This window comes from Pecten maximus, chromosome 15, assembly GCF_902652985.1.
Source record: "Pecten maximus chromosome 15, xPecMax1.1, whole genome shotgun sequence".
NCBI lineage: Eukaryota > Metazoa > Mollusca > Bivalvia > Pectinida > Pectinidae > Pecten > Pecten maximus.
Genome location: NC_047029.1, coordinates 25,302,101 through 25,313,725, shown reverse-complemented (window position 1 = coordinate 25,313,725; position 11,625 = coordinate 25,302,101).

Below are 11,625 nucleotides of genomic sequence, written 5' to 3'. Positions count from 1 at the left end.
ATTCACTTGAGAAAAGGAAGATTATGTAATAATGCATTTATCTCCGGTATAGGTGCAGATATTAGCATGGTTACAGTTTACAAAGTAGCAAATTCATTTATTCATAAACAGTTTAAATAAACAGGTGAATATTTGTAAAATGACTAATGACTGCATTGTTGTCTGTTTTTTTTTGTTTTTGTTTTTTATGTTTTTATTACTTTTTGGATGTTTTGCCTTTTTTTGTTTTGGATTTGAATACATTTACCTGTTGCTTTCTTTTGGTGAAGGAAGCAACAGGTAACTGGATGTCTGTTAATTTGTCAGACATATCAAGTGCCAATGTTCCTAATGTGTTGGCCTGATCTTTTGCCAGATTTTGAAAAGGCAACATATCCTCCATACATCCTGGGACCTTAGATGGTGAGGGCCCCGGCGACTCTGGCACTATTTGCTTTGAACATACAGACACTTTCTGCATGACATTTGCCATATCAACTTTTTTAAGATTTCGTGCAGTTTTGGCCTCAATGCCAGTGTATATTGGCTTTTCTTCTAAAAAAGAAGCTTCCATTGCACTATCTGTGCCCCCATAAGCAAATTTGCTCCCATCCCCAGATTTTAGGACTATAAAACCCTTCCACCCAGTGTTAACTTCTAGCATGGCTAGCTGCTTATACAGAGCATTTCTTCGGCGGTTTAGCTGCCCTTTAATTCTTGCCTTTTCTCTTTCGTGTTCCTTAAGAGAATTTTTTGATGGCGTTCTCTTGATAAATCGCCCTCCTTCTCGTTTCCTCAGTGACTTATTGTCCTTTGTCTCGCCTGGAACAGAGTACTGTATCAGTAGAATAATAATAATAATAATACTCTAACCAGAATTTATATCTTCAATAGTTTACATGCTTGATAACTCTGCTTTAAATGAACCAAGCGTTTGTTTATTTATTAATATCATGCTGCTGAGTGGATAGCATGTACAATGTTCAAGTAATCGAGGCTTTCATTATGTGAAAAAATTGTTCTAAACAGAATCACAATTTTTATGAGTAATGTCTTTATTAATTAAAAATGACATTAATGACTTGCAAGTACTTACCACTGCTGTGGTCTTGATTAGGAACTGAAAACAATAAACTTTGTAAATGAATATAGATTTATTACAAAATATCCTGATTAATATAACAAGTTGCACAAAGGAAAACCTCATGTTCCACTGTTATTTTCTGTTAGAATATAGCTATATCATACATTTATAGATATCCATATTTATACATTATATGCTTGTAGAGAATTTACAAAGCAGATTTTTGAATCATTTAGTATATGCTTCAATTAATGTACTTACATATCGGTGATAAAGATCTGTCCTCATCACTTTGGTCTTGACCTGTATTGTCTGTATCAGTTGTGGGTATGTTGTCATCTTGATCCTCTTTGGCTTGTACTTCATGAATGTTTGGAACTGTTAAATAACATTTGAAGTATTATAGCTCCTAATTATCAGCACGAAAGATAATTATACAATATTGATATACAATACACCATATCATTTTCATTTACATTAGTGATGGTTGTTGTTTTATTCCCTTGTTGTATAAGGTATAACCTATGAACAGTATAATGCTTATTGGATACAAACAAAAGTAGGAATTTAAAAAATTCTTTTTAGTTAAGTAATAGTTCGCATGAGAGTTGTTGAGATAAAACATTGATGGTTAATCCATGCATATGTATATACACTTACACTTACACTTACCAGTATAGGGATTGCATTATTGCCATTTCCAGTGTTCTCCGTAAGGTTTGGGACTATCAAAAATTGAAATGATAAAGTTTCATCAGTGGTTCAATTGCTCCATACATTTTAACAATATAGTATTGGTTACAATTATAAGAAGAGTGTCTTAATATTTTATAATAAGGTTGTACACATACAACACATAAGCATGTTATGTAATGACATAACATCAAACAGAATATGGACAATCAATTATAGTCAAACATTTCCCCGCATATTTGTATACAGATCAAACTAATGGATACTTATTTTTAGATACAACTTTCTTATTTTACTTACACAAGTCAAAAAGGGCATTCAGATCATTATAATCCTCAGGTTGTGAAACTAATTAATAAAACAAAGTAACATTAAATTTGGTGAATGAAAATAATTAAACGCATGCTAGCATAAACAATGTCTGGTAAAATATTATTCATACTTTTAAAAACATCAAAATGTCAGTTTATTTTATTCAAACAATATACCCCTTGATTGAAATAAACCTGTCTGGAGAGGGGAAAAAGCAGAGCAGGCCTTCACAACATGTGGATATATCTTAATTTCATTGCACGAAACAATAAGCAATGGTCAATGATTTCAGTAAAACTCACCAATACAGCTTTCATCATATGGAATCCTCATCTTCAGGTTGTGAATTTGAATCTTGACATTCATTCATTGACTCAGAAATTTCCTCAAAGAATTCTATGTGGCGTGCTTTTTCCTCCTTCTTATCTCTGTCCTGAATGTCTCCTTAAATGTTTCCTTAACATCTACGTCAGGGATTGCTTCAATGAAATCAACAATAATTTTGTCTATGACTTCAATTGTTTGATTTTCAAATGCTTGCTGTTGAGTAGCCTCTGCTTCAGTGACACACACACTTTGTTTTAGATTAATCACTTTTGCTCCGGTATCTTCCTGCAAGAAGCATTCCATCAATCTGTAGGTGCGCATTCGCTCTGCTTCTCTGGTGAAATTGCATAAGTTGTGGTGTAAAGGTGTATCAGACAACGACTTATGTGTGAAACACACCTTTGAAAGATATTCCTTTTCCCTCAGAAGAACCCTCAAATCACTTATGGCAGCTTCTAGGTCAATCTTTCGACCTTTACTCGCTTTGCTTTCTGGATGGAAAATCTGAAAAAAAACGTGCTCACGGATTTTCTTCAAATCTTTGTGGTTTCTACAAACGTTTTGCCACATTCTATCTGTTGCAACTCCACTTCAATTCTTTTGAGAATACGTATTCATTGCGAAAGGTGTTTTCAGCCCTTTGTTTGATAAATCTTAAACAGATTGGGATAATTTACCTGTATTTATAATGTTGCCAGATATATTCACTAGTGCATCTAATGTCGCTGTTACAATTGTGAAAAAAGGTGTGAATGAATTATACGGTTAGAGGACTGGAAGATCATGGTCAGGTTTTAACATGCTTACCTGACAAGTTCCATTCTGAGCAGTATAAAATAAGTTCGTTTAATCAGGACTGGAGTCCCTAAAATGACATCGGCAAACATCATACAGTCGATTTCTGTGTCTATTACTGTATTTAATTTTAAAAAGATCCCGCTCAGGGAGGTCATTGAGGTATAAATTATGTTATGCCTCAGTCCTCTCAAGTGCGGCTGTGGTGACCAGGCAGAAAGACAACGAAGTCTTAATTGGGATAATAATATGCCTTTTTTCCCCTTCTCAAGACATCGTAAAAGCTACAATGTAAACAAAGACACTCTTACAAACTAGTACGGTACATGTAAATTGTAACAAATAACGGTTAACTATTACAATGATGATTGTTACGCACGTACACATTGACAACCTACTTGGTGCTTAAATGATATGCATTAACTGTACTGTACTGTATATAAAAATGAGTATTGATAGGCACTATAACAACAAAACCTGTTGTGTCGTGGGCTCAATGCTGTCGATATATCAAGTAGGACTCAAACTACGACTGCCATTTTCATAGTACGTTTATTAGAATGCGCAAGACCGGAAACTACATCATACAGGAAGTATGTCAAGAGACATACGGATCACGGATTTACAGACATGATTCATATTATGTAGTATTGGTATACGGACTGCGGAATTACATATGAGCACATTACAACATTCCTCCCTTCTATCACAAAAGATATATCTTTAGAATATTACTGTCAATGTTCTTATGGAATGTCTCCACGATGGCTTTTCATTAAGCTGTTTAATACAAACAATACAATACCATAGCCTAGATTACTTTATCAAACAAAACATTATTTTTTGAACTAAAAGTAAAACCTAGTAATTCTATTCGAATCAAGTGATTCTTAGAGTCTACACGGGGCGTTATTATGTCCCCAAGACACAGTGTAGCTCTTATAATAACTGTCTAACTACAAATCTAAACGCGAAGGAGCTTTCCTTGTTCGGACTGGATACCGCTTTGTTGGTGTGGATACAGTCTTGTCTGTAGACACAGCTACTGGAATTTCTGGTTGTTGAGATGTAGCTCTCTCAGGTGAAGGTTGAACGCACACGGTTTGTGTGTGTGGTATGGTCGATACTGGTGGTAAGTCAACAATTGGTGCAGTGATAGGAAGCTGTCCTTTTACAATCTGGTCTGCGTGTCTCCAGAAATCCATTTTCCTCCACTTTGTCTATAGTCGCGCACCTGTACCGTCTCTCCCTCATTAAGCTGTCGACTAGACCGGTTTTCATCCATCATTTGGTCCTGTTTTTGCTGAACTGTCCGGCGTGTGTTTGGTGTTACCAGACTTAATCGTGCTTGTAGTGATCTCCCAAGGAATAGATGTGCCGGGGTCTCGTTCGTAGTGGTGTGTTGTGTCGAACGGTAGGCAAGCAGGAAATTACTCAATTTCTTATTAAGTGTTCCTCCACCTTTCCTTGAAGCCTTCATGGCCTGTTTGAACGTTCGCACCAATCGCTCCGCTAGACCATTGGTACGGGGGTGGTACGGAGCCGAGGTGGTATGCCGTATCCCATTGAATCTCATGAATTGCTGAATTCTTCAGATACAAATTGTGGACCATTGTCCGTAACCAATCGCTCTGGTACATGTAGTCCATGTCGAGCGAAGATGTCGCGCATAACATCAATTGTTTTTGATGCTGTCGTTGTTGTCATAGGTATTGCTTCCGGCCATTTGGAATGAGCATCCACCATTAGAAGGAACATACCGCCTTCAAATGGCCCGGCAAAGTCGGCATGAACGCGTTGCCAAGGTCGCTGTGGCCACTCCCATGGATGTACTGGCGCAGCATTAGGGTTATTCTTGTGCAATCCACATCCATTTTTTAGCCTGAATTTCTAAGTCAGTGTCAATCCCTGGCCACCGTACATAATTTTGCGCGAGTGATTTCATCTTGCCCGCACCAAGATGACCTTCATGAATTTGATCCATGACCTTGGGTTTCAGTTTTTCAGGAATTACCACGCGTATTCCCCACATTACACAGCCTTCGTGTACAGTTAATTCAGACTTTCTACTGAAATAAGAAGCCAGGTCTGGCACAGCCTTGACGTCTCTATTCCAGCCATTCATAACCATGTTTAATATTTGTGACAGTGTGGGGTCTCTCCTGGTGGCTTGCCGAACCTCCTGAATTGATACCGGCAAATTCTCGAATTGCGACATCATAAATACATGTGCTACGTCGACGTCTGATTCTTGAAACTATCCACCTTGTTGTAGGGGTAGGCGAGGCAAACCGTCGGCGTTTCCATGGCGCTTCGTTCCCTTAAACTAGATAGTATACTGGAACCCTGATAGGTATAATGCATATCTCTGAAGTCGTGCTGCTGTCGTGGCTGGAATGCCTTTCTGAGGGTGAATATCGAAACCAGTGGCTGATGATCTGTTATCAAGGTAAATTTCCGGCCATACAGATAGGCATAGAACATTTTAACTCCCCACACAATTCTCAAAGCTTTTTTTTTTTATCTATTTGAGAATAGTTCTTTTCAGCTGTGGACAGACTCCGTGAAGCGGAGCTTTTCATCACCACTCTCCAGGCGATGTGACAAAACAGCGCCAAGTCCAAATGGTGAGGCGTCACATGACAATACAACTAGTAGTTTTGGATCATAGTGCATCAGCACTTGTGATTTCATCATTTGTTTTACCGTTCTCACAGCCTTTTCACACGCATCCGTCCATTTCCATTCAACATCTTTTTCCAGCAGTTGATGTAGGGGTCTCAGCACAGTAGCCAAATTAGGTAGAAACCTTGCATAATAGTTCACTAATCCTAGAAAAGCTCTGAGTTCACTCACATTTGTAGGATTAGGTGCATTTACCACAGCATCCACATTTTCTCCAGTTTTGTGTATGCCATCTTTATCGATTACATGTCCGCAGAATTCGATCTTATCTTGCATATATGCACATTTTTCATTGTTCAGTCTTAACCGAAATGTGTCTAACCGTTGGAGTACTAGTACTGTTTCTAGGGTTTGCATGTGTTCATCTCGTGTTCCGCCTGTGACAATCATGTCGTCCAGGATACACTGTACTTCTGATATCCCTTGTAACACCTGGTCCATGGCACGCTGCCAAATAGCCGGGGCTGACACTATTCCGAAAACCAAGCGTTGATGTTGGAACAATCCCAAATGAGTGTAAGAAATTTCCTATCTTCCTCTTTCACTTCCATTTGGAGAAATCGACACAATGGGTGTAGCCCATTCACTCGTTTCTACTTTCTTGAGTATCCCTGTGCTGACAAGCCTCAACAGCTCTGCTTCCACCTTAGGTTTTATAGCATAAGACACTGTTGTAGCCTTACAGAATTTTGAATCTGACCCAGGTTTGACTTTAATTTGGGCTGTAATGTCCTTAAGTGTGCCCCGTTCCTCTTTAAATACGCTTGCGTACTTCTGTTTCAGCAAGTTCTGATCCTTTACATCTGTATGATAATGAAGGTTCTCATTCTTAGCCTTCTTGATTTCTGTCCAATCCAGGGTTAAAGCACTTAGCCAATTTCTTCCAAGTAATGGTGGTCCCTTACATTTGTCACTTACGACATGTATCGGAAGTACTGCTGTCTGTCCATTTAATTTGACTTTAGCCTGTAGAAGACCCAGTGGATTGAATGTCTCCCCTGCATACCTTTTTAAGTTTCAGTGTTGTTGTCTCTAGTTCATGATCTTTAAAATGTTTTCTATACACCGAGGCAGGTACAATAGTTACTGGAGATCCAGTATCCAGCTCCATACTGATGAGTTTACCATTTACTTCCGGGTTGACCCATATAACATCAGAGTTGAAGTTTTTCACTGTAAAATTTCCCAACAATGTTTAATCATCATCATCCTCTTGATTGAGCGAGTAAACTTTCCCCTTCTTAAATTGTTTTTCCATACATGCCTACTTTATGTGTCACCTTTTCTTACAACCGTGGCATATCGACTCCTTAAAATAACAATCAGCGGCTGTGGTTTGTTCCCCCACACCGGAAACAGGAGCCCGAGGTTCCTTTATGTTCAGATGAGCCTTTTTTCTTATTCATGGGTTTCCTGTTCTTATTCTGTTTGAATTTATTTATTTTATTAACCGACTGTTGTTTCTCTTTCTGGAGTTCTATGGCATCCCTCGAAGCAGTTTCCATAGCGATGGAAATATCGAGTGCATTTTTGTAGGTGAGGCCATCCTCTGACAAGTTTCCTTTGTATTTGTTCATTTCTGAGACCACATACTAGTCTATCCCTCAAGGTTTCTTCTAATACCGCTCCGAATCCGCAATATTCACTCAGCTTACGAATCGCCGCATTGAATTCCCGAATTGGTTCCCCCTCCTTCTGATCCCTTTTATGAAATCTGAATTGCTCTGCTATATGTAGGGGTTGTGGGATAAAGTGCCCTCCGAGAATTTCAACAAGTTGAGCATATGTTTTTCCGCAAGGAAGGTCCGGTGCCGTCAAATCATGAAGCATAGCGTATGGTTTGGTTCCCATCACGCTTAATAAAACGGGTACCTTCTTTTCATCTTTTACACTAGTGGCAGAAAAAAATTGCTCTAAGCGTTCTTGATAGCATTTCCATGACTCAATTGCTTCATCGAAACCATCAACTTTTCCAATTCGACCGGCCATTTTTACAATTGTTGTGAAAACGTAGGACTTTACAGTGCAGCAACCACGTGCGTTTGCGGTCAGTGACGAAAACCAAGTCAATTATTCACAATACACATTAAAAACAGTGTTCCTAGATTACGGTAAGTTCATTTAGTATATTCTCACCGAATTCGACCGTCGTCGTCGCCATATGTTGTGTCGTGGGCTCAATGCCGTCGATATATTAATTAAGTAGGACTCAAACTACGACTGCCATCTTCATAGTACGTTTATTAGAATGCGCAAGACCGGAAACTACATCATACAGGAAGTATGTGAAGAGACATATTAGGACCGAGACCACAATTAGCTTCGCTATGTTTCATTGTAACATTAAAATTCATAATAAATTCCCAAAATCTCATATGCAACTTTCCATCGGATCACGGATTTACAGACATGATACATATTATGTAGTATTGGTATACGGACTGCGGAATTACTTACGAGCACATTACAACAAAACCAACGTGCCCGAAATGTCGTAACACGAGGTATAGGACGGTTCATTATACATGTTAGATTTACTGCATGAAAATGGATTGATTGCTACATACATAGACACATCCTTCAGTAAGTATTAACGCTATCCAAAAACAATGAAAACTTGCATACAAAATGTAGGTGGTACTTCGCTTGTAGCTAATTGCTTTGCGTTTACGCACACATATCTCGAACGTGTAACATGGCGGCTATAATGAAATGACATGACGAGTGGTGTGACCTGCCGATCCAATGAAGTAACTCTTACTCAGAAAGTCTATCATCTTCTGAGATTGAACGTTTCCTCGTAGTTTCGTGCATGGTATATATATGCAGTTATGCAGAACACTAGAATACAATCGTTTAGCACCGATGATCCAAAACCCATGGCTTCGAATGGATCCTTCCGTCAGTAGTCGTCCTTGATGTTTAACTTTTTCGTGGTAATGTCTCACTAGAAGCTTTGTAATATGCTATTTGTTGGACACTATGATCGGATGAGCTTCTTCTTGCAGAAGACAGAACAGACCCAAGCGACTTCGTGACATACCTCTTGATTAGCGCGACAACATTCACCAATCTGTTCCAGTCTGAAAACTCATTCAGTGGATTGTTCAAGAACTCCTCCTTGATACCGGTTTTTCCTAACCTTGACTCTGACATCCTTGTCGTCCTCATGAGAGATAAGTGAGAACGCTTTGGTGGATGTCAAATCCTGAGAGTTTTCTCGAAGGATACCTGGTGTCTTGAGCCATTTGTCTAGCTCTACTGATGACGAAACGCCTCGAGAGCCGCATTCGGCAGCATTGTCCTTCGTAGAAACATAATTCCATTGTCAGGTCCTGAACGTTTGAGTAGACGTCCAACTCTGTTGCTTATGTAATTTTAGAAGCGTCTGGTTTTGTTATTTTTGTATTATAGTACTACCTTGCTATCTGTGTAGTATTGGACAGTGTTAATGTCGGTATCTAAATTGTCAGCGATAATCTGTGCCAATTCTGTGGCCAACAAGGCACCACATAGTTCTGCCCATGCGAAGGGGCATACTTGGTTATTTCCCATGATGAATCCTGTGTACTGTGTTTCCTCAGACATAACCTTTAGGTAGGCAACAGAACTGACAGCTTTTTCTGACACGTCTGAGAATATGTGGAGTTCTGCATTTCTTGCGGTGCTGAGCGATAATGGTATTATCATCCTTGAGGTCTCTCAGTGTTTTACCTGTATCTTTGAACATCCTTGTTGACTTTATGTCCGTATAAACACTTATTTTGTTTTGACCTTGAAATGTAAATGTCGGCTGTGAACAATATTGCAAGAATATGGCATAAAGGGAGGCATTTCTGGTCAAAAGCAGACAAGTTCACGAACAGAAACGAAAATGGCGTATACGGCTATCCGAGTTAGCGATTAGCTAATGGGTCAATCGGAGAGAATATGAGGACACGACAAGATAGTGAACTTAATAAAAAAATCGTATCAATGCCAACAACAATGTGATTTTTTTACCGAAGTTGTATGATTTTTGGCGAACTGATGGTGTCACGTGATATCTAAATGAAGCGTAGGAGGCGTGGCTAAATATTCCAGTGCAGATGCAGAGTTTTGAGGATTTTCTGTACAAATATGACATTTATTCTTTCACAATTAATCATAAGATTGGTGTACGCTTCTTTTATTCATAAATCTTATAATTACTGTAGAACACACATCTGGGGTTCGAACGAAGGAATGCCCCTTAATCTCCCCTCGTAAGTTATGTTCTTCAGTCCTGGTGTTTGTTTTGTGAGCAACTTCTTGATAAATAGATCCTTCTCAAGTATCCTGATTTACGATATCTAGGTTCTTGTCTCGATTGAGTTTAGGGGTGTCTTTGGGCGAGTGTTTACTTATAGTACTGGAGTCGAGTAAGAACATGGTCTCGTATAGTACGCTCTCGCTCAAACAACAAAAACATTCCAATGTTTCCAATATGGCGCTTAAAATTACATCTGATGGCAATGCCAATTTGAAAAGTGTAGGGATATATCAAATGCTCGAAAAAATTTAGAAATAGAGGACGAAACCTGTGGAGAACCAACATTTCTTTTTATTTTCATCATCGGGCCGTCATTAACAAAGAGATAAGACCGAACATAAAAGGTTTGGCGCTATATAATTAACGGAAAATGTCGTGCGAAGAGTTTCGTAGACATTTTCGGGTCAGTCGGGACGTTTACAATCATCTTCTCGAGAATATGAATGAACAGTTGACAAAATATTTTCGTCGAAGATATCTACCAATTTCTTCTGGTGAAAAAGTCCTCATATTCCTTTGGTATATATCAAACCAAGATAGTCAGAGGTAGATCGACAGTTTATTTTGGAGTGGGCGAATGGGCCGTTAACACTGCTGTAAAACATGAAGCAGACATGTTAAGCGATTTCAGAGATAAGTACATCAGTTGACCAAACAATGACCGTGAGACAGAAATTGCTACATTTTTTGAAAATATGTGCTGGATCCCAGATATAGTCGGTGCGATAGATTGGACACACATACAATGTAGCAATAGTGAATTATCCAGGGGGAGACAATGATTACATCAACAGGAAAGGATATGTATATCAGTACAATTACAACTTATAGTTGACGATACATTAATGATTAACGTATGTGGGTTGGCCTGGATGCACACATGACGCGAGGATTCTGGGAAATTCTTCAATTTATGAAGATATTGAAAATGGAAGAATTGGCTATCTCTTTAAGATATAGCTAGATGACGATGCTTACCCTCTGCGCAGATGGCTAACAACTCTTTTCAGAGACAACGGACATTTAACGGCGAAACAAACAAAAAAAACAAAAAAACAAAAAACAAAAAAAAAGCACTAGGATACCTATCATCAGTAAGAAAATGTGTTGAGAGGGCAAACGCCCACCTGAAAGGACGATTCCGAAGATTGCAGAACGTGTACTGTAAAGATGTTGAAGACATCTGCAAGTTCATCATGTCTTGTTATGTTTTACACAACCTGTGTATTTTGTGTTCTGATGAGTTGAAAGATTTTATAGACAAGAACTTGGAAATAATGCAAACAATTACCAGAACCTCTTCAACAACTTTCCTCCAGGACAACGTTTGAGAGAGAACATTGCTGCCAGTATATATATAAAAGATATAGCGAGTACGAACGAACGAAAGTACTCACTCAGATTATATATTTGTGGGGTGAAATGTCTTCGTCGCCAATAGGAGATGAAATTTAATGTA